Below are 24,414 nucleotides of genomic sequence, written 5' to 3'. Positions count from 1 at the left end.
TGAGTCAGACTGCAGGATCCATATGGTGCCTGCCTGGTTTCACTTTTCCGAAATCACATGAGTGAACGGGTCAAGGTCCACAAAGTTCCACACTGCCTTATCTGTCATGATTATTGTCTCTGATATACGGTCAGAGACTTCGGTAAACAAGATTCTTTTCGTCACAAACTTCTCAGCATCACGTCACCACTGACATTGTGCCAATTCTGGCCATGCTGTACGGTATCTACACTTGATTTATTTCTCTTCTTGGCTTGATTGGTACTTTGGCACTTTGGAGATTGGAAACACAATGAATTTGTATTCACATGATGAGCAACTCTTTACTGATCCGGCTTCATTGGGAGACCCACACTGAGAACATATAACCAGAACAAGCTGTTTTCCATTGGCTATGACCAGGCCAAGCCATTATTATTTTTGCTTGGATGCTGGCCCTGTCACATGTGTGTGACACTCCCAAAGTCTGATTCACTGAAGTTGGTGGTCTTTCTTTCTTTCACTGCAGAGACTGAGTCATTTCCAGAATCCATTCCTGTCAATTCAGTATGTTTCGAGTTAATGTTTGATGTGTCTGATGCAAAGTTTCTCTGCTCTATACGTTCAGCGCCTTTCTGCCGTAGATCTGTAGTTTTAAATGTTAGGAATAACAGACTCGGTCATGACTCGGTGGGAGGGTCGCCACTCACTTCAAAATCGGCAAACCTGAGAAAAAGAGAAGGACGAAGACAACTTGGATTTATCTGGATGACATAAGCGCAGCACATTGGTTCGAGTCAAGGAACATTTTTATCACTGGAACAGGGTGAAGTGGTTAGAATAACATCAAGGCTTTAGGGTTGGAGGACAGTAGTATTAGCTCCATGTGGTCAAAACCGACATCGTGAAAAATGATATGTATCGCGAGGCATTTTTATTCAAAATGGAAATTGTTAGGTCTGCGTATATTATGATTTAATCAGAGAATATCACAATTTTAGATGTGGCTAGAGATGAAAACAGCGCACATGCCCACACGACATCTTAGGGAAGAGAGATGAAAAGTAAATGCAAGCATGACTAGAAGTACAATCAGTTTATTACTCCTAATCAGCATGAAATTGAAAGTGAGAAACAAGTGCAAGGTTGGAGGGTCAATTATACTACTCACTTAAAATAATCTCAGCTCTTTAATGTCATTGGCACAACAGCATCTGATTATTCAAATCCCAAATGATGCTTCATGGAACAAATTCCCCTGTTGCTGTGACTCCCTTCCCCCGTGCTGTTACAAATTCATGACGTCGTTGGTCAACACCAGAGAGTCGCTGGTGATCTGAGACCGAACTCACTTGACGTCAAAGGTCAGGGGGCAGGATTTAATTATAGGTGCTGCATTGTGTCAAATATGCAAACAAAGATCAGCCCGGATGACGTCTTTATATGGCCATGAATCACAGCCAGCTGCAGGGCAAATGTTTTGGAATTGTCCCATATCAATTTGTACATCCTAAAAATCGACATCAGTTCTCCGAACATTTGGAACAAACCTTTTTTCAGGTAAGGGAAGCAGGGCTGAAGTAAACTGTTTGCATTTCATGGTAATGAAGCGTGATCACAGATGTATTTTTGCACAGCAGTGATTCCCATAAGGTGTGCCACAGGAAATAAAATATAGCATATTTTACACACTGCATGGGGCACCTAAGAGCATTCTCAAAAGCCGACAGTGTGCCTTATAATCTGATGCGCCTTATATATGGATCAGTATTCTTCTTTCTTGGACGTAGTATTTTAAATGTTGTGTAAAGCGCTCTGTTACAGCTGCAGCAGTTGTGAAAGCGCCACATAAATGGTGAATTGTATTGCATTGTATTGCCTTTAGCGTAATGCAACTGCAGCCACGATTGTAGCTTCTATTCTATACGTTTTATAATGCTGTACACCTTATAATCCAGTGCCACCTATATATGAACACAGTTTTAAAATAGGCCATTCATTCAAGGTCCGCTCGATACTCCAACGCGCCTTATAGTGCGGAAAATACGATAACTTGATTGGTCCAAAAAAACACCCCACTGCCGCACTCATACAAAAACTACTACTTGAGACATTCACGAATGTACAAATATATATTTATTTTATTTTATATTTCAACAGGGCGGCCCGGTAGTCCAGTGGTTAGCACGTCGGCTTCACAGTGCAGAGGTACCGGGTTCGATTCCAGCTCCGGCCTCACTGTGTGGAGTTTGCATGTTCTCCCCGGGCCTGCGTGGGTTTTCTCCGGGTGCTCCGGTTTCCTCCCACATTCCAAAAAAAACATGCGTGGCAGGCTGATTGAACACTCTAAATTGTCCCTACGTGTGAGTGTGAGCGTGGATGGTTGTTCGTCTCTGTGTGCCCTGGCAACCGATTCAGGGTGTCCCCCGCCTACTACCCGGAGACAGCTTGGATAGGCTCCAGCACCACCTGCGACTCTAGTGAGGGTCAAGTGGTTCGGAAGATGAATGAATGAATGAATGAATATATTTCAACAATTATGAACACTTGGAGCACTCCAACAAAAGCACAGTAAAGCTGTTATTTTTTTTTTGCGTCATGTTAGCAGGTCTCAAAACTGCATTGTGCACTCAGTCTTGTGCACCTCAGGGAAAGCTGTGTACGACGGGGGGGGGGGTGTACTGACAGTCCTAGCACCTTTTATGCGTTCAAATTTATTAAAGTCCTACTCTGATATGTAGAGGGCTGCTTTTGTTGTTGTCCCCAAAAACCTTATAACACCTTGAGGAAACGAGAAAAGAGGATGCTATATTTGGTCAGCTTGCTTCAAATTGTTCAAGCAAATCAATATCTGTTTTCCAATTCAATACCCTGAGATCTATATGGACTACTTAATAAACATCTATTTACAGTAACAACTCCAATTCTTCAAGTTAACATTTTGTTTAATGTAACATTTAGCCTTTATCAGAAAATTCCAGGTAATGATAGCTTTCCCTCCAAAACACAAATTAGTACCAGTTTGGACATACCAAGCTGACATAAAAAAATGTCAATGGTATAAATTTTAGCATTTGACAGCAAATGCATTACTTTGCTCATATTGGAGAAATGCTCATTGTCAGAATAGGAGTAATAGCATGTTTCGCATTCGAACATAACTGCTCTGTGTAAACAAATTCAAAACGATCCTGTATATCCTGTTTTGATCATCTGCTGGTCTGTTTAATGTGAGATAGTAACAAGCGGGCAACATTGTGATACTCAGACAAACTGGCAGCATTATTTTTCTTATGCAACATATAAAACATAATATCCTCTTTGTTCTCTTGGGGGGGGGTATTCTTCTTTTTGATTATTTTGCTTCTGTTTGATGTGCCTGATTGTGTGCATATTTTCAACAAGGCTGCTTGTAGGGGGCTCTGCGAAGCCAAACGTTGCATTGCAATGACTGTTGAGAGTTGTCATTGATATAGACTAATTTAAACCGTCTGTCGGAAGTGGGGTCCATCTGCAGCGCACGACACACAACTAGCTCGGTAGGGGAGGTGAAAGGAAGCGGCCGTCCATCGCGAGCAGATCGCAAATTAATAAATGGAGGGAAAATATGTGAGTGGTTGCTGCAAAGCAATCTTATTTGATTGTTTCCCCAACTCCGTAATTCTCAGTCTTGGCACGCTTTCATCATCGATATTGTGTCTCAAACATGTACATTAGGGGTCACCAAGCTTTTTGAAAATGAGAGCCACTTTTTTGGTACGGATTAATGTGAATGTCTACCGGTTTGATACACACTTTTGAATTAACGCATGTGCTTAAAAGTGACCTTTTATATGTCATTATTTATCATGAATGATAAATTATGGGAGACTGATTATGTTAATAATGTCACACAAGTATAAAGGACACAAGCACTACTTTACTTATCTGAATCTCTACCAGTGTTTACATTTGTAAACGATCACTTCTATAACATTCTGAGAAAATCACAATGTCCCATCACTAGTGAGCCACCAGGGTGATGACCCCTGATGTATAATTTACAATGTCTTTAAATGTTGATAGACTTTCATCTGCTCAGACTGAGATCATTTTTATTCACTGGCAGACAGAGCCACCCACTCTGCCTCCCGAGCATTCAAATCGTCAAGTGTTCCTCGAATATTTGTTGGAGCAAAGTAGCTATTACTCCTCAAAAAGGATTAGTAAAATGTTTTTTTCCTGTTTTTATTTATTTTGTATTATTTGAGTAATAGGTCCATTTGTTGAATCTTGATAGAAAAAGATACAAATGCATTTAATAAAGTTATGCTTTTATTCACAAGTAATTTTACGGATAAATGTCTAATTTAATTATGAATGCGAGCATTTTGAAAAACCCATCGACTAAGGACCTGATGAGAGGGTAGCCTCCCCTCACCTTTGCAGGCAGGCACTTCTACGATCAATTCCGTGGTCATGTCATGAGGCTTGTCCGCATGTCTTGAAGAGTGTCACGGAGCTGCCAACTGACCACCACCTGGTGGCGTGTTGACTCCCATGGTTGTTGTTGAGCAACATCCAACTGGGCCTGATAAAGGAAGACGGCTCCCTTGGCAACGGCTCTGGTACTTGAAAATCCAGTTGTTGGTTGTTGATTGGGAACTGTTCATAGCCCGAAGGCATACCCAACACCGATGTTGGATGGAGCTTCAACTCCTACCTCCACTAGAACTTCGCGTATCTACCTGGAATGGCAGGGAACATTGAGTCCGAGCCAATCGATCTTTGTTCCTTCACTTGATGTATATCGTAGCCGAAAGACAACAAGATCGCGGATCCAAGCCACCGAAATGTGTTTCCTTCTCAGGGGGCCTCAGAATATTGAATCAGTCAATTCTGAGGGAAAAAACCCCATGGAATCCCCCTGTAAATTTACATTTCCCAAACTGACACCTGCATCACATTAGTCTGCAGTTCAACAGGAGCGATCACACCTTTGAGAGCTGCTGCACCAAGTGGACTGACATGAATCATGGCTCCGACAGGAGAGATGTCAATTGAAATCAAGTAGAGGATTATCAAACTTCATCATCAAGGTAAATCATCTCATATCGTTCCAAAAAATTTTAGTTGTTCCGAGTCAGCTGTGTCTAAAATCTGGACCAAGTGCAAAAAACGCGGGAAGGTTGTTAGAGACAAGACTTCTGGTAGACCAAGGAAGACATCAAATCATCACAGCAGAAGATGTAAAGCATAATGTCTTGATTAACATAAAATGCACAGCAGAACAAATGAGGAAAAAATGGGAGGAAATTGGATTCAACATCTGAAACTGAACTGTCAGAAATTGCTGAAAGGAAATGTATTTATGTCCAAAAAGCTAAACAAAAACCATCATTAACACCTAAACTGAACCCCCCCCCACAACCCCCCAAACAAAACAGGTTTCAGTGGGTGAAGGAGGAGGACTCATGGATGAAAGTCAGATTCAGTGACACATCGTGAATCTGTGCTGGGCAAAGTAATGATGCTGGAACTTTTGTTTGGTGCCGTTCCAAGAAGATTTATGAAGACGACTGCCTGAAGAAATTGCGCAAATTTCCATAGTCATTGATCCTATGGGGGCTGCATGTCAGGTGAATGCACTTGGGAGATGGCGGTCATTACATCTTTAATAAATGCACACATTTCCATAGACATTTTGGACACTTTTCGTATCCCATCAATTGAAAGCACATTTGAGAATGATGAAAAAATGTTCCAATATGACAAGGCATGCATGTAGCTTAAAGATGCTGAGATTCTCCTTAGGAGTGACAAGGAAGGACAGGATCAGAAATGAGGTTATCAGAGGGACAACTCAGACAGGGATGTTTGGAGAAAAAGTTAGAGAGGCCAGATTGAGATGGTTTGGACATGTACAGAGGAGGGACACTGGATACATTGGTCGGAGAATGTTAGAGATGGAGTTACCAGGTAGGAGACAGAGAGGAAGGCCAAAGAGGAGATTCATGGATGCAGCGAGGGAAGACATGCAAGTAGTTGGAGTCAGAGTAGAGGATGCAGAGAACAGGGAAAGATGGAAATTAATGACTCACTGTGGCAACCCCTGAAAAGGGACAAGCCGAAAGGACAAGTAGCTAGAGAGCAAAAACTGAAAACATTCCTCAAAGAAAGACACATAGAGCCTTATTTTGGTAGACTAGCATAAAAACAGGCATATCTTCATTTTCGTGCTGGCAAATGTTTCATCTATGATGGTTGGGGCCATGTTGCACCACTTTGGGCATTCAGGCACATGGAATTACCTCGCTCCTCACTCATCTGTCAACTTGGTAACAGAAAGGAGTTCTGTATCCCAGCGTAAAAACAGATGCATTATCATTTTCATGCCGTGGAACTGGTCTAATTCAGCATGTTTGTCAATTTGGTAGACGCGCTGGGCATTCCTGCCATGTCCCCCGGCGCATCTGCAAATTTGGTTACAAAAGGTGATGTTCTTTTTGTGTTTGTTGTTTTGAAACGTCTTTCCCTACAGCAGGTGCACCTGATCCTTGTTCCCAATCAAAGCCTTGCCAAGTATTTAAGGACTGCCAAGTTGTCACGTCTTTGTCGGATTATTGACCTTGCTCATTGTACTTCCTCAAGTGATATTTTCTAGACTTTCTTGCTCTTTCTTGCTCTTGTCCATAGTCACTCTTGTCCGGTTTTGTAAGTATTTCTGGTATACAGTACAGTATTAATTTTTAACAATTTGGGTTAGTGCTTTCTGTTCTAGTTTCTTTTTCCTGGCTTTTTATCGCATGTGATTTCAGGTTGTACTGTTTGATCCTTCGTTCTTCCTTAAAGAAAGATTTTGTTATGGATTTTATTTGTGTCTATGTTTGTGGGATCACATCACTGTACAGTTTGTCCACGAACTGTTACAAAGACTACATTTTAGACTCACTGAAAGGGAAGTCTTACTCTGTGCGCAGGTGGTATAATGCAATTTTGTTTAATTTGATGGAGGTGCAGGTAGAAATATTCACAGACATGTATGGTTGATGACATTGGGTACCAACGTGGGACAGTTCCCCTGAATCATTCTAGAAATCAAATCATTGAATGGATTATAATTATTAACTTAAAAAAATCCCCTCCACCACCTTACCGTGGTGGAGGGGTTTGTGTGTCCCAATGATCCCAGGAGCTAAGTTGTCTAGGGCTTTATGCCCCTGGCAGGGTCACCCATGGCAAACAGGTTCTAGGTGAGGGACCAGACAAAGCACGGCTCAAAGACCCCTTATGACGACTAAAATAAATGGAACTCAGTTTTCCTTGCCCGGACACGGGTCACTGGGGCCCCCCTCTGGAGCCAGGCCTGGAGGTGGGGCTCGTTGGCGAGCGCCTGGTAGCCAGGCCTACACCCATGGGGCCCGGCCGGGCTCAGCCCGAAGAGGCAAAGTGGGTCCCCTTCTCATGGGCTCACCACCCATGGGAGGGGCCAAAGGGGTCGGGTGCAATGTGAGCTGGGCAGCAGCCAAAGGCGGGAACCCTGGCGGTCCGATCCTCGGCTGCAGAAGCTAGCTCTAGGGACGTGCAATGTCACCTATCTTGCAGGGAAGGAGCTCGAGCTGGTGTGCGAGGTAGAGAAGTTCCGACTGGATATAGTCGGACTTGCCTCCACACACAGCCTGGGTTCTGGTACCAGTTCTCTCGAGAAGCGTTGGACTCTCTTCCACTCTGGAGTTGCTCACGGTGAGAAGCGCAGATCAGGTGTGGGCATACTCATTGCCCCCCGGCTCAGTGCCTGTACATTGGGGTTCACACCGGTAGACGAGAGGGTTGCCTTCCTCCGCCTTCGGGTGGGGGGACGGGTCCTGACCGTTGTTTGTGCATATGCACCAAACAGCAGCTCAGCGTACCCACCCCTTTTGGAGTCCTTGTGCTGGAGAGTACTCCTGCTGGGGACTCCCATGTTCTACTGGGGGACTTCAAAGCTCACGTGGGCAATGACAGTGAGACCTGGAGGGGCGTGATTAGGAGGAACGGCCCCCCGATCAGAACTCGAGTGGTGTTTTGTTATTGGACTTCTGTGCTCGTCACGGATTGTCCATAACGAACACCTTCAAACATAAGGGTGTCCATATGTGCACTTGTGTCAACTGATCACCACCTGGTGGTGAGTAGGCTCCGATAGCGGGGGAAGATGCCGGTCCGTCCTGGCAGACCCAAACGTATTATGAGGGTTTGTTGGGAGCGTCTGGCGGAATCCCCTGTCAGAAAGCGTTTCAACTCCCACCTCCGGCAGAGCTTTTCCTATGTCCCGGGCGATGCGGGGAAAACTGAGTCCGAATGGACCATGTTCCACACCTCTATTGTTGAGGCGGCCAATCTGAGTTGTGGCCGTAAGGTGGTTGGTGCCTATCGTGGCGGCAACCCCCGTACTCGCTGGTGGACACCAGCAGTAAGGGATGTCGTCAAGCTGAAGAAGGAGTCCTATCGGGCCTTTATGGCCTGTGGGACCCCAGAGGCAGCTGACGGGTATCGACTGGCTAAGCGGAACGCAGCTTCGGTGATCACCGAGGCAAAAACTCGGGCGTGGGAAGAGTTCGGTGAGGCCATGGAAGCCGACTTCCGGACGGCTTCGAGGAAATTCTGGTCCACCATCCGACGTCTCAGTAGGGGGAAGCAGTGCACCACTAACACTGTGTACAGTGGGGATGGGGTGCTGCTGACCTCGACTCGGTGAACCGGTGGGCAGAGTACTTTGAAGACCTCCTCAACTCCACCAACACGCCTTCCTTGGAGGAAGCAGAGTCTGAGGACCCTGAGGTGGGCTCTCCTATCTCTGTGGCTGAAGTCACCGATGTGGTTAAAAAGCTCCTCGGTGGCAAAGCCCCAGGGGTGGATGAGATCCGCCCGGAGTTCCTCAAGGCTCTGGATGCTGTGGGGCTGTCCTGGTTGACACGCCTCTGCAGCATCGCGTGGTCATCGGGGTGAGTGCCTTTGGATTGGCAGACCGGGGTGGTGGTCCCTCTTTTTAAAAAGGGGGACCGGAGGGTGTGTTCCAACTACAGAGGAATCACACTCCTCAGCCTCCCTGGTAAGGTGTATTCAGGGGTGCTGGAGAGGAGGGTCCGTCAGGAAGTCGAGCCTCAGATTGAGGAGGAGCAGTGTGGCTTTCGTCCCGGCCGTGGAACTGTGGACCAGCTCTACACCCTTAGCAGGGTCCTAGAGGGTACGTGGGAACTCACCCAACCAGCCTATGTATTTTGTGGACTTGGAGAAGGCGTTTGACTGTGTCCCTCGGGGAGTTCTGTGGGGAGTGCTTTGGGAGTATGGGGTACCGAGCCCCCTGATATGGGCTGTTCAGTCCCGAAACTGCCGATGTCAGAGTTTGGTTCGCGTTGCCTGCAATAAGTCGGAATCATTTCCAGTGATGGTTGGACTCCGCCAAGGCTGCCCATGGTCGTCGATTCTGTTCATCACTTTTATGGACAGAATTTCTAGGCGCAGCCGAAGCGTTGAGGGGGTCCGATTTGGTGGCCTCATTATTGCATCTCTGCTTTTTGCAGATGATGTGGTACTGTTGGCTCCTTCAAGCAGAGCTCTCCAACTCTCACTGGAGCGTTTCGCAGTTGAGTGTGAAGCGATTGGGATGAAGATCAGCACCTCCAAATCTGAAACCATGGTCCTCAGTCGCAAAAGGGTGAAGTGCCCTCTCCGGGTCGGGGAGGAGATCTTGCCCCAAGTGGAGGAGTTTAAGTATCATGGGGTCTTGTTCACGAGTGAGGGCAGGAGGGAGCGAGAGACCAACAGGCGGATCGGTGCAGCGTCTGCTGTGATGCAGATGTTGTATCAGTCTGTCGTGGTAAAGAAGGAGCTGAGCGAAAGGGCAAAGCTCTCAATTTACCGGTCGATCTCCGTCCCAACCCTCATCTATGGTCACGAGCTATGGGTCGTGACTGAAAGAACGAGATCACGGATACAAGCGGCCGAAATTAGTTTTCTCTGCAGGGTGTCCGGGCTCTCCCTTAGAGATAAGGTGAAAAGCTCGGTCATCCGGGAGGGGCTCAGAGTAGAGCCACTTCTCCTCCACATCGAGAGGAGCCAGATGAGGTGGCTTGGGCATCTAATTAGGATGTCTCCTGGACGCCTCCCTGGCGAGGTGTTCCGGGCATGTCCCACTGGCAGGAGACCCCGGGCGTCCCCGGACACGCTGGAGAGACTATGTCACCCAGCTGGCCTGGGAACGCCTCGGGATCCGCCAGGAAGAGCTCGAAGAAGTGGCTGGAGACAGCGAAGTCTGGGCTTCCCTCCTAAAGCTACTGCCCCCGCGACCCGACCCCGGATAAGCAGTGGAAAATGGATGGATGGATGGAACTTTAAAAAAATTATATAGCATCCCCATCAGTATTGTGGAGGGTTACACAGATGGACGATGGAGGGTACAAGACAGTCTCCAATTGCCCTTGTCAGGTGCACGGCCGACTACATCTTCCTCAAGGGGAGATCTTGCAGTTTACTTGCCGGACGCAAGCGATTCTATTTCTCTTATCGTCATGTCAATTACGGCACATTTGATTTTGATGAATTGGGGGGTCGCTGTAGGATTGGCTCGGAAAAGACTACTTACACCCAATTCTACCTGCACAAAGTCGAGCAAAATACCTAAAGAAAGAAACCTCCACCCATGCACACAGTTAGACTGCACTTTGTGTTGGATTCATGCTTGTCATGAAAACAAGTCAAGTCAAGTCAAGTCAACAGTATTTATAGAGCACTTTCAAACAGCCATCGCTGCATACAAAGTGCTGTACATGGAGCAATTTAACATGCACAATAAACAGTAAGACAAATCGGTAATAAAGGCGGTAGAAAGCACCAAACAGTAAAACCAAGAACAAATCTAAGTCATGCTGAGTCGAATGCCAAAGAATACAAGTGAGTTTTGAGGAGGGTTTTGAAGATGGGCAGCGAGGAGGCTTGCCGAATGTTCAGTGGGAGGTCATTCCAGAGAGAGGGACCAGCAACAGAAAAGGCTCGATCCCCTCTGAGCCTCAGTTTAGTTCTTGGTACTTCTAATAAGGTCTGGTCTAATAAGGTGGCGCGAGATTATTCAGAGATTTGAAAACAAATAAGAGGATCTTGAAAATAACTTTAAAATGAATGGGGAGCCAGTGAAGGGATGCCAGAGTAGGAGTTACGTGCTCCCTCTTACGAGTACCAGTCAAGAGGCGAGCAGCGGCATTCTGGACCAGCTGAAGGCGCTTAATGGAGGACTGGCTGACTCCAAAGTAAAGGGCATTGCAGTAATCGAGCCGGGATGTGACAAAGGCATGAATTACTGTCTCAAAGTGTTCATGTGAGAGGAGAGGTTTTATTTTGGCCAGCTGTCTAAGGTGAAAGAAGCTGGATTTAACAACGGCACCAATTTGCCGATCGAGTTTGAAATCACTGTCCAGTTTAAGGCCCAAGTTTGAGACTGTTGACTTAAGATAAGGAGACAGGGGGCCCAAGTCTACAGGATGGAATGTACAAGGGCCACTGGGACCAAACAATATCACCTCTGTCTTCTTTTCATTGAATCTCAAGAAATTTTGTGCCATCCAGGTTTTGATTTCTTCCAGACAGAATAGGAGTGGTCTTAATGAGAAGGCGTTAAGGGACCATAAGGGCAATGTCATGGCTTTGGATCCCAATCAGACTGAAAATCTTTGGTGGAAGTTGAAGAAATTTGTCCGTGACAAGGCTCAAATCTGCAATCCTGATTTGGCAAAAGCAACCAAAGCTGGAGCCAGATTGATGAAGAGTACTGTTTTCACTCATATAGTCAATGCCTAAGAGACTGCGAGCTGTTATACAAGCCAGTGGTGGTGCAATTAAGTACTTGTGGTGTGTTGATGTGTTCTTTTGGTGTTGTTTTTTTCATGATTCCATTTTTTCTCCTCAAAATTGAGCGATTCCATATTTTTTTCCCCTCTGCTTGGTGTAATTGTTACTTTTCGTTTGATTTATTTTAGTGTTTCTGAAAGCCAGAAAGTTGCCATTCGAAACATGTGTCATGCTTGTGATATACAAAATTACAAAAATGTTTCTATCTTTTTTTTTTGGTCTCATGAGGGTTCTTTCATTGTTATTGTTAGGATAGAAACTGGTGTTTTCCTCTTGGAGAGGACACTGCGGTCAGAGATAATCATTATCTCTGCACTCTGTCCCCTTAAAGAGGAAAATATTCACACTTTTTAATTCATATAGACAGTTACATTTTGGTCTACAAATCAGTGACACAAACATTTCAATAAAATATTGTTGGATACAGATGTGTTACATATTAAATGACCATTTGGTTAATCAGTATGAACAAAGTCTCATGGAGAGCCAATATTTGTCGTTTTCAACTCCTTCCAAGCACACTACTCGAACACCAGCGTGTACAAAAATGAAAATCAGATGTTGTTCATTATACCGTTGGTATTGGGCCGGAATCTCCTATGTCACATTTTAATACATTTCACATTATCTCATAAGTCTACACTATTTGTCAGTCCATACATGTGAGGGCTATTTTGGCAAATAATTGCAAATGGCTTGCTCTGTTTGACGATGTGATGTTGATGATTGAACAAACGTGCCTGCCGGTTTTGGGGTTTCATGGAAAGTGATGAATTTGGAAGTACTGAGATCAGCAATATATATTGACAGTAAGTGCTGCGATTAGAAGTGAGGCAGTGTATCAAATAGTATTGCATTCAAACTTCTGTCTTCACTCATGCATCAATTTCCCCCCCACACCCCTTATTTCTCTTTTCTTTGCTACAGCAGCATTGCTGGGTTGTTTTCCCCTAATATATTTTCAAAGTCACTATAAGCCCGAATGAGCACCTCCAATTCCATGGGATACATGTTTCCATGGTGAATCGGTTGATCGGGCTCCACTGATGATGTCACATTGTTGTGGTCTTCACGCAGTGTTAGTGTACTCAAATTTGATTGAACTAATTCAGATCAACTGTTCTGTACCAAATGATGACAGTTTTCAAGTTCACCGGAAATCAATTCAGAGCTCAGAATTAGACTAATAAGATGTTGAATGTGCTTGCTGGAATCAAACCACACCCCCTCTGAAGAATACAAGCCCACTGAAGTCATGAAATGCTACATTTTAAATCCCTAGCAGACAGTTTTTCTAGGTCATAACTGGACATGTCTGAGGAAAGAAGGAATTTTAGTGAGACTTAGGAAATTGATCCATCCATTTTTAAGCACTTATCCTCAATAGGGTCACAGGTTAGCCTTTTTTGCCTGTCTTGGGCGAGAAGCGGATACACACTGGACTGGACTGGTTACCAGCCAATCGCAGGGTGCATATAGATAAACAAACATTTTGAGTCTTTGTATTCATTTAACCTAATGTGTGTGTTTTAGTACCCAAAGAAAACCCATTTGGGAAGAACATGCAAAGTGTACAGGGAAAACTCTATATCTTTTAACTGTGAGGGATAACCAATATTCAACTGTGCTGCTTAAGTTCTTTCAAATGTTTCTGTCTTTGAACAGATATTTGATGGAAAGCTTTAGAGTAAAAGGACATTTGCAAAAAAATAGAAAATCATTCTAAGTACCGGTAGCTGAAATCATTTTGGGCCAAATTGTACTGAAAATCCCACTGAAAGTGGAGACAAAAATTGCTACTGGTTTCCGCCTACCGTCTATATGTACAGACTGCTCTGCAGCAATCTGGTCTGAATCCATGGAAAAACATCAATTGTAATTAGAGGTTAGATCAACACAACGTTTTCTTCACATGGGAACCAATTTTATGATCGTGAGGTGGAAATCAGAGAGAAGGGGGAAGCTGCCATGCTCATTCAGACGGGAAGACATTGAGGGGACATGGACCATGATGGCCAGTGGTACGCTACTTGAGGTTTTGCTGTTATCTTGGACTGCTGCCTGCATACTTACTGCTACTGAAAGGGTCGAGCAGTTAAGGTCCATTTTCAACGACGTGTGTGGGTCATATTCATACTGGGGAGGTTTGTGAGAAAATGACGGCTTTCCCCTTATTGAACATGCATGCCCTGACATGTCAAGTCAAGTCAAGTCAACAGTATTTATAGAGCACTTTCAAACAGCCATCGCTGCATACAAAGTGCTGTACATGGAGCAATTTAACATGCACAATAAACAGTAAGACAAATCGGTAATAAAGGCGGTAGAAAGCACCAAACAGTAAAACCAAGAACAAATCTAAGTCATGCTGAGTCGAATGCCAAAGAATACAAGTGAGTTTTGAGGAGGGTTTTGAAGATGGGCAGCGAGGAGGCTTGCCGAATGTTCAGTGGGAGGTCATTCCAGAGAGAGGGACCAGCAACAGAAAAGGCTCGATCCCCTCTGAGCCTCAGTTTAGTTCTTGGTACTTCTAATAAAGTCTGGTCCACAGACCTGAGGCGCCGGGCAGGTGTGTAGGGGCGGATGAGCTCAGAGAGGTAAGGTGGCGCGGGATTATTCAGAGATTTGAAAACAAATAAGAGGATCTTGAAAATAACTCTAAAATGAATGGGGAGCCAGTGAAGGGATGCCAGAGTAGGAGTTATGTGCTCCCTCTTACGAGTACCAGTCAAGAGGCGAGCAGCGGCATTCTGGACCAGCTGAAGGCGCTTAATGGAGGACTGGCTGACTCCAAAGTAAAGGGCATTGCAGTAATCGAGCCAGGGTGTGACAAAGGCATGAATTACTGTCTCAAAGTGTTCATGTGAGAGGAGAGGTTTTATTTTGGCCAGCTGTCTAAGGTGAAAGAAGCTGGATTTAACAACGGCACCAATTTGCCGATCGAGTTTGAAATCACTGTCCAGTTTAAGGCCCAAGTTTGAGACTGTTGACTTAAGATAAGGAGACAGGGGGCCCAAGCCTACAGGATGGAATGTACAAGGGCCACTGGGACCAAACAATATCACCTCTGTCTTCTTTTCATTGAATCTCAAGAAAGTTTGTGCCATCCAGGTTTTGATTTCTTCCAGACAGGATAGGAGTGGCCTTAATGAGAAGGCGTCTTTCTTGCTCAGTGGGACATAGATCTGGCAGTCATCTGCATAGCAGTGGAAGGGAATACCATGTTTCCTATAGTGCCTATATCCTTCAACATGTGGTGCAATGCAAAACAAAAGGAAGGTGGTGTGTATACAATAGCGCGCTGTAAAGAGTGCCGGGTTTAAATGGCTGGGTGAACATGACTTGGGAAGTACAATGAACTAAAATCTTTCACCATATGCACTGAAATTTCCACATGCTCATCCATCATTAAAACCCAAAGAGCAGAGACATACTGTATCCTGACTTCTTGGGGGTCGGCTGGGCTTTGTGGACTGGTGCAACAGCAGCAGCGAAAACACTGTGATTACGACTGTCCCAAATAAATATTTTAAATGGCAAAGTCAAATGAGGGATGTACAAGAAGACCGAAATCTGACCGTTGTGTAATTATGTCAGTGCCTTACCCTTTGAAGTCTTCCTGACATGTACAGCTAAGATCACATAAGGACACATCCTGTACAAGTAGTAGCACGGCATGAGGTTATTCATGGCCGAACGGGAACGACACAATAATTTGGTGTGTGGCAGGCCAACACATAGTCCACAGACCAAAGCGGTGCACTTGCACTCTTCACATCTGCAACAGGGTTGAGCCGAAGAAATATTTTTAGCAGTCCCGTAAGGATGTTGAATAAATAAAATAGCAGTAAATACACTCAGTGTATCACCATTGATTGAATGTTCACACACAAACACACAGACACACACACACACACACAACATTCTGTTTATCACCCCCCCCAAACCCCCCCCCAAAACTCACTAAGGTGTGCAGCAAAAGTAAATTACTTATACCAGTACTTGTGATCAAGGCTTCATATAAAGCTCTATAGACTGGTAACTCATTTTGCTGTCTTGGAATACACCGGACGTATAGTCATGACGATTTGTTATGTTATGTTTAATTTTATCCAAGAATCGGTTAAGTTGCTACACTGGGTCTGGAAGCTGCAGAACAGACTTTAAAGTTCTGCGACTGGTATGCAAATCACTGAAGAGTTTAGGTCCCGACTACATTCAATCAACCTATCAATCAATCAAACAGAGAAATAAGTGTGGGGGGGGGGGGTGGAATTGATGCATGAGGGGTGGGGGTAGGGGTGGGGCGGAATTGATGCATGAGTGAAGACAGAATGCCAAATCTAGAAGGAGGTCTGCAGCCTCGGGTCAGTTTGTGGAGTCCAGAATTCAAAACAAACATGGTGAAGCGGCATTTAGCTATTATGCTGCACATAAATGGAATAAGCTGCCAACAGAAGTGAAGTCAGCCCCAAATGTGAATACTTTTAAAGAAAATTAAAAACTGTTGAGATGTGACTCAGGTCTTTTGAAAGCATTGAAAATAAATAATCAAATCAAAAGTCTTTTTCATACACTGTATTCTCCTTTAAGGCCGTATCTCACAGGACAGTGAAGGTTTGGAAGTGTGTGCGTATGTTGTTATTTTTTGGGGGGGGGGGGGGGTTTGTCAGGTTTGTTCAGTCACATACGGACAGAAAAACATTTGCCAACAATTTTAATGGTCTAGGATAGTTTTCCTTATTGCAAAGAGATTTTGAACATCATCAAAGTTTGATGGTGACAAGATAAAAATGTTTGTGAGCATTAAAACTGTTTTGGGAATGTCTGGTGACTGCAACTTTTTGTTACAATGAACGAACCCTGACAAAACCAACACTTGCTACGTGAATACACACTTACAAATCTTCACCGCTCGGTGAGATACGGCCTGAAAGCAAGCAAGCTACCTTTTATTCGTGAAGTAAATGCCTTTAGAAAAGTGTAGTTTTAATGATGTGAAGCACCTCGTGATACCTTGTGTATGAAATTATGATTATAAATTATTCTGCCTTGCTTACCTCACAAGTTGGAGTTTCTTGTCATTGAATGTTCGCTACTGAGTTGATATGATATAGAACATTGCCCTTACGTACAACTGCGCAGCAAAGATTTTTTTTTGACTGCACACGACTATTCTACCTATGCTCAGACATGCTTGTTGGCACATTTACTGGAATGTAGTTAGAATGATTTAGAGTTTCTGGAAGTTTTCTGTTGTTCAAGCAGTGAAAGAGGAGGCGTAAACAAAACCTAAGAGGAAAAAAAAAACTCTTAAACTAAATCACATGTGACAAGAGTCTCTCTGTCAGTGCTTAGAAGTCCCGGTCCCAAAAGGATTGGAAAGATGTCTTTTTCCTTCCCAGCTATAATGAATAACTTATTTTGTGATAGCAGGTTGTGTTGGGAGGAGCTCGATGACTGCTGGCAAAGTTACCTCACCACAAAATCTACCAGTTGATGAGAGGAGTACCATTTAATTTCAATGTAAGTGCGGTCCCTGGTTGAGAACAGTGAGTGAATGTAAAACATGTCACTGAAACATATCAAAGAACAACCAACAGTGTTCAACTTTAAGCAAATGTTTTAATTTAAAGAACCCTGCAGAGCAACACCATTTGGTCTTCCTGTGTAATGCGTCTTGTGATTTCTTTTGATCAAGATTCATGACAGTCACAGTCCACGGAGAAAGTTTTAGGGTGAGGAAAAGTTTGTGGGGAGAGCAAATACACAAACCACAGAGGGGCTCAGCCGTGTTTAACAACGTGTTAAGATGAAAGGCGGCTGCCTTTCATCTGCGGAAGAATATTACCAAATATGCAGAAACCAACATGAGGGAAAGTCCATCCATCCATTATCTGAAACGCTTATCCTCACGAGAGTTGAGGTGTACTGAAGCCTATCCCAGCTGACTTCGGGCAGCAGGCAGGGGACACCCTGAACTGGTTGCCGGCCAATCGCAGGGTACACATTGACAAACAAACAACCAAGCTCACAATCACACCTAGGGACAATTTGGAGCGTTCAATCAGTCCGCCATGCATGTTTTTGGAATGTGGGACAAAACCGGAGGACCCAGAGAAAACCCACGCAGGCACGGGGAGAACATACAAACTCCACACAGGAAAGCCGGAACCCGGATTTGAACCTTGGACCTTTGCACTGTAAGGCGGACATGCAATCACCACTATCCAACCCATGGGGGAAAGTCAGAAACACTTATTCTTCTACAAAAAGCTTAACGTCCCAAAATCGTGATCAATCATCAAAAACATTCAAGTGCATATTTCTACACATGCACACTTCAATCTCTGACAATATTAGGACATCTCACAAATATTTAGGATTCGAGGGACTATAAGCTCCTTTCTCCATATAGACACTCACTGGAGAGAAAAAGCTTCACCTCACATAATGTCCGAAAGCTGTGACCCATCATCACCAAATTTATGTGTACATCTCTCCTCATGCCACTTCAACCAATGAAAACATTCGAAACATATTTGGGATTTTATGGGCATCAAGTGTATTCCACTTAATGTTACTTGATATCAACAATCGATATTCAGCCAAATTTAAAACCCAAAGTATTGAGGTCATTCAAATAAGGTGGTTCAGATGTTGAAGTGGGCATGAGTACAGAGGACCACATTAATTTGACGGCTGATTTCAGTTGTATAACATGAAGCACATTAGCTTTTCTCCAAAGTACAGGTGTCAAACTTTGGTACTTGTGGGCCGCTATATGCATCTTTTAGATGTTTCCCTCTGTTATGATGAGGGCCGTGGTGTTTTTTTTTTTCTATTAGTGTCTGTTAAAGTATGTGGAGGTGTTTCCAATTTGATGGCACAGGAGGCTCAACCCCTTTTACATCAGCTCAGTGAGGACAGCAGAGGAAGGAACACTCTCTCTTTCTCTGGAGAACTGCCATTTTTGTTGCTACTTTTTCTCGTGTTTTGGTTAGTAAGGGAGGTAAGACCCTATCTTTTTGTTGAATGCATATTTTGATTACGATTTTCACTTTCCAAGTCAGTAATGTTTTGTTTGTTGTGTTAGCCCTGGTTTGCCTTCAAGTCTTTTTTGGTTTAGTCAAGTGGTGATGGAAACTCAGAAATAGTAAATGCAAATACATCTCTTTCACTCGTAAGTGTTTTGAGTAGACTGCTTGGGCCTGAAGGGAGTTGGTGAGCTGGGCTTCATGTTGTGTCCTGGATACCCCAAGACATGTTATGTTTCGATCTGGTTACGTTTGGTTTTGATTCCTCATGTGCCCTTTTTTCGCCACCTGTTCTCGTTATCAGTGTTCCTTGTGTGTAACCAATTAGCTCCCTCAACCCTTTGTGTGTTGTCCAGGTGTTTTTCGTTGTCTCGTCACTTAGCTTGTATTTAGTTCCCTGAGTTTCTGCCAGTCTTTGTTGGGTCACTGTGAGCTGTGAGTATGTGAGCATACGTGTGCTCCTGTCATGTTTTGTTTCCTGTTGTAGTTTGATACTTGTGATTTCCAGGCATTATTTTTGAGTACTTTGACTTGGTGGGGTTTTTTTCCATTGTACTGCTGTGTGTATTTTTTGTTAAATACATTTTGGTCAATCCACCCTGCTCCTCCCTGCCTCCCTGCATTTTGGGGTCCTACAACTACCATCATCCAGAACGTGACAAGACAGGGCCTAACACCCTCCTCCAACACACCTAATTCAAATCGTCAGGCTCCTGCAGATATTGCTGATTAGATGATCATTTAAATGTGTTCGAAGGAAACATCCCAAACATGCCATATAGTGGCCCTCATACCTGTGCTCGGTCGTGAGCATCTATGGAGAGGAAAAGGCTTGTCAATAAAATCCAAAGTATTCAGGAAATCTTTCTGATATTTTCAGAGGTTGATAAGGTTCCGTTGACAAAGATATTTCGTCCAATATTTAGTTGACGAAAGCAATACTAATTGGCGGCAGCAGGTCTTTCTGTTGGACACCAAATTATAGTTAATATTATTAGACTTTTTTTCTTTTGTTATTATTATTTTCCTTTCGTAAACAACCATTTTTCCCAACTCTGTGAGTGTGTGAGGTGGTGATGCAGGAGATGGTGATGCTCTTCACAGCAGCACCCCTTCATGATATTGTTTTTTTTTTTTAATGTTTTGTATTTGTAAATATATGCCTTACAGACAAACCTCTTTGAGAGGGCTGTTAGGGGTCGACTGGGAAATATTTTCAAACATTCGTCACGCTTTTTCTGCACTTCTGGACCACATTTACGCAACGCATCACTACTCCAATGCTCTGTGACACACACAATGAGCTGTTGGCTCCCAAAACCTCCACACATGAATGTCAGGCGCCCTGGGGATCCCCACGGAGCTTTGAAGGAGTACAAAAGTGCAAGCAAGGAAGAGGAGAACGAAGCCCTCTGTTGCGGCTATCATCATGAGGACCATAAGGTCGTTGGCTCATAAAATGGACGATTTTATCACACTGATGAGACCGCAACACATATATCGAGAATTCAGCATCTTATGCTTGACGGAGACCTGCTTACACACAGATTTGCATTTTACTGATGTCATTGCATCTCTACCTGGATTCAGGTCAGTGGCAGAGATTTGGCTCTGAGCGGTAAGAAGAAAGAATGCGGGATTGGAATTTTTGTGAATTAAAGTTGTAGCAATCTAAATTCTTTTTACTGCAAAAAAAGTGTCTTTGCACAGCACACATTGAACTGTTAGCTCTCCGCATAGCTCGCCAGTTTGTTTTCTGCACAATGAAGGACGAGAAGACATTGGACCTGTTGTATGGTAACATAAATGATGCAACCCCTGCCTCCAGTCGGCTCATCAGATCACGATCAGGTGTTGAGAACATCTCATCATGTTCCTGCAGTTCAAAGTCTTCCTACGAAGACAGAGGTTGTCAGGAAGCCGAAGATGAACTGCAGTGCTGCTGTCAAAAGAAAGATTGGATTGTGCTTTGTGATCCAGATGGGGACAACATTGACGACCTCACAGATTCAATAACTGAATACAGTCCTCCTCAATTAAAAGAAAAGGGCCTTCACATCTGAGGATCGGGAGCAGTTAATGAGGATCTGGTGTAAAATCAAGGGGAGATTCGGGGCGGCCTGGTACTCTTCTAATCATATTTAAATGGCATCAAAGACATGTGGCGTGGAATTAAACACATTCTGCAAAATAGCAGTAGGGAGGCATCCTGAAGAGTGCCAATCAGCTGAATTGCTATTCAGCTCTGGGTCCTCCTCCTCCGAAAGACCAAGCGTCAACATGACAGTGACAGATGTGCAGGGGAATAGACAGCTGGAGAAAATACATCAACCCATGGCTGCTGATGTGATCACATTGGTGCGACGGTCTGAACATGCCCCCGTTTTTGCACTTGGGCAGCAACCAGTCACATATTGTGATCAGCGATGTCGGTGCACCACAAGCGACTGTTCTCCCGCCATTTCCTGTTCACCTTGTACAGACACCGGATCTTGCCATCAACAGAAGCTTTTGGGTGACTTTGTGCTGGTGAGGTGTATTAGGGGTGGACAGGAAATCGGCAGAGAGAGAGGGAGAGAGGGAGAGAGAGAGCACAGAGAGCTGGTGGACAACTTTGTGGACTGGTGCAGTCGGAACCATCTAGTCCTCAACATGAGCAAAGCTCAGGAGATAGTTGTGGACTTTAGGAGAACCATGACCACCGGTCAACCCACCATTATTGCTGGGAAGCAGATTGAGATTGTGCAACAGCACATGCACTCGGGACTACACTTGAACAATGGACTAGATTGGAGCACCAACGTGGATGCTGTTTACAAGGCATGTACATTCCAGCCCTCACCTTTGGTCCCGAGCTAGGGTCGTAACCAAAAGAACAAGATTGTGGATACAAGTGACCAAATTGAGTTTGCTCCCCGGTGTGTCCCTTAGAGTGAGAAATTTGGTCATCCAGGAGAAGATTGGAGCCGAGTCACTGCTCCTTGAAAGGAGACTAATGAGCCGAGTTGGGCATCTGGTCAGGATGCCTACTGGATGCCTCCCTGGTGAGGTGTTCCCCCGGGAAGAGGCCATAGGGACGACCCAGGACATGCTGGAGAGACTATGTCTTCCGGCTAGCCTGGAAAGGCCTAAGGATAAACCCCAGAAGAGCTGGATAAAATGCCTGAGGAGAGGGATGTCTGGGCTTTCATGCTCCAGCTGCTGCCTCCACCATCCATCCCCGGATAACCAAAAGAAACTGGATGAATTGTTTGGAAAAGCCAGAAAGATTTTGCAGAGTCAGGATGTTTTTTTTTGTCATTTCATAGTTAACACAATACATAAGTATGTGATCTGGGGGTGACAAGTGTCATGTTCTCACAACTGCAGAACGCCAAATGCAAGTGTGTATTTGTGTTTAGAATACAGGGTTCATTGCTATTTCCCTAAATATTTTCCTTGGGTGTTTGTCTGGTGAGTGGCCGGACCCGTGAAGAGGGCGTGTCCGCTCCAAGGAGCTGTCTTTGAAAGGAGATCAGAGAAAGATCTGGCCTAATTACCTAATGTTTGCCTCAAGACATCTGGGCTGACTGCCTTCTGCTGAGAGATGGCTCATATGGAAGGATGTCAGAAGAGCAGGTCGCCACAGACAAATCATTTGTCAACATGGGCAAATAAATCATTTAGTTGAGGCAGATTGACAGCACAGCCACTCTTTTGGGAAGTTTACAATACATTAGCCTCATTTTGTTGCTATACAGATACGAATACATCCTCAAGTTTTTGTTCAAGTGGTTTCGAGTCAAGATGAAGAGGATCATTATTTGTCCCAAATTTGCAGGATTCAAATACTAACATTAGACTTAGCATCAGGTATTCTAATAAAAGAATCCAGCGAAATAACGCTGCATCGAAGCAAGAGCTCTAACTCAGTCTCCCTTTTTTGTTTTTTTATTTGCTTACTGGGCGGCCTGGTAGTCCAGTGGTTAGCACGTCGGCTTCACAGTGCAGAGGTACCGGGTTCAATTCCAGCTCCGGCCTCCCTGTGTGGAGTTTGCATGTTCTCCCCGGGCCTGCGTGGGTTTTCTCCGGGTGCTCCGGTTTCCTCCCACATTCCAAAAACATGCATGGCAGGCTGATTGGACGCTCTAAATTGTCCCTAGGTGTGAGTGTGGGCGTGAATGGTTGTTCGTCTCTGTGTGCCCTGCGATTGGCTGGCAACTGATTCAGGGTGTCCCCGCCTACTGCCCGAAGACGGCTGGGATAGGCTCCAGCACCCCCCGCGACCCTAGTGAGGATCAAGCGGTTCGGAAAATGGATGGATGGATATTTGCTTGCTTGCTTGTTTGTATTTACATGTTCCAATGATTGTCCTACATAGCGCCAATTGCATTTACAACCCGGTTTGTTGGAACAATATAATCATAAAGTTGTGGAATTTGGGAAATTGTTTATTTCTCGACTCCAGAGCACAGATACATCTGTTAATCAATTAGTTATTTCATAAAGTGGGCATTGGGCAAGACCATTCAATGTGCTCCAGCATGACTGCACCCAAATACACGAAAGAAGGTTCAGGGTTGGATGCCCTTGATAGTGGAACAAATTGACTCGCCCTAACCTTAATCACATAAACCATCTCTGGCCTTGACCCCACAAATGTGGTTATGGATTAACGGACAGAAATATAATCCTACAAATAAAATCCAAGGGTGCTGCCAATGATTCTGGACCCTGTAAAAAAAACATCACCACCCACCCATTCGTTGTTGTTTATTGAAAAAAACAGCTTGTTTTAATCTAATCACGCAAAGTGTGTTTGCGAATTAAAACACTGAGATCCGTCTGGGATACAGAACACATTTGCAGGAACACGAATTCCTCATGTTAACATTTAGCCTTTGCCAGAAAATTCCAGGAGATGATAGCTTTCCATCCCAAACATAAAATAGGACCAGTTTGGACAGACCAAGCTGAAGGAAGAAAATGCGGTTGGTTTCAATTTTAGCGTTTGACAGCAAATGCAATACTCTGTAAAGGAGAAATGTGATGGTCAGAATAAGACTAACCTCTTGCAGCATGTCTAATATCCATCCATCCATTTTCTGATCCGCTTGTCCTCACAAGGGCCGCGGGGCGAGCTGGAGCCTATCCCAGCTGTCTTCGGGCAGCAGGTGGGGGACACCCTGAACTGGTTGCCGGCCAATTGCAAGCATGTCTAATAATAGAACATAACATGTTCTATGTCAACACATTCAAACAGATATTGTATATCCCGTTTCATCTCAATTACGGGTCTGATGTTTAATGTAACAAACTGGCAGCATGATTCATGCAACAAATAAAACACTTTGCACCATTTCTTCATTCGTTCCTCCATTCTCTTGCTTTTTTTTTTTTTTTTTACCGGTAATTTGTTTTGCGTGCCCTCATAGATACGTTTACTTCATTTTGATGTGCTAACATATTTTAAACTGCTTGTCATGCAAGCCATCTGTCGGAGCTGGCGCCCGTCTGACAGCCCGGCTCGACACACAGCCAATCCATCACGAGCATG

The sequence above is a fragment of the Hippocampus guttulatus genome, chromosome 6 (genome assembly GCF_054856545.1).
Source record: "Hippocampus guttulatus isolate MCC_2025c chromosome 6, RoL_Hgut_1.0, whole genome shotgun sequence".
Lineage (NCBI taxonomy): Eukaryota > Metazoa > Chordata > Actinopteri > Syngnathiformes > Syngnathidae > Hippocampus > Hippocampus guttulatus.
Note: the sequence above shows the minus strand (reverse complement) of the source record.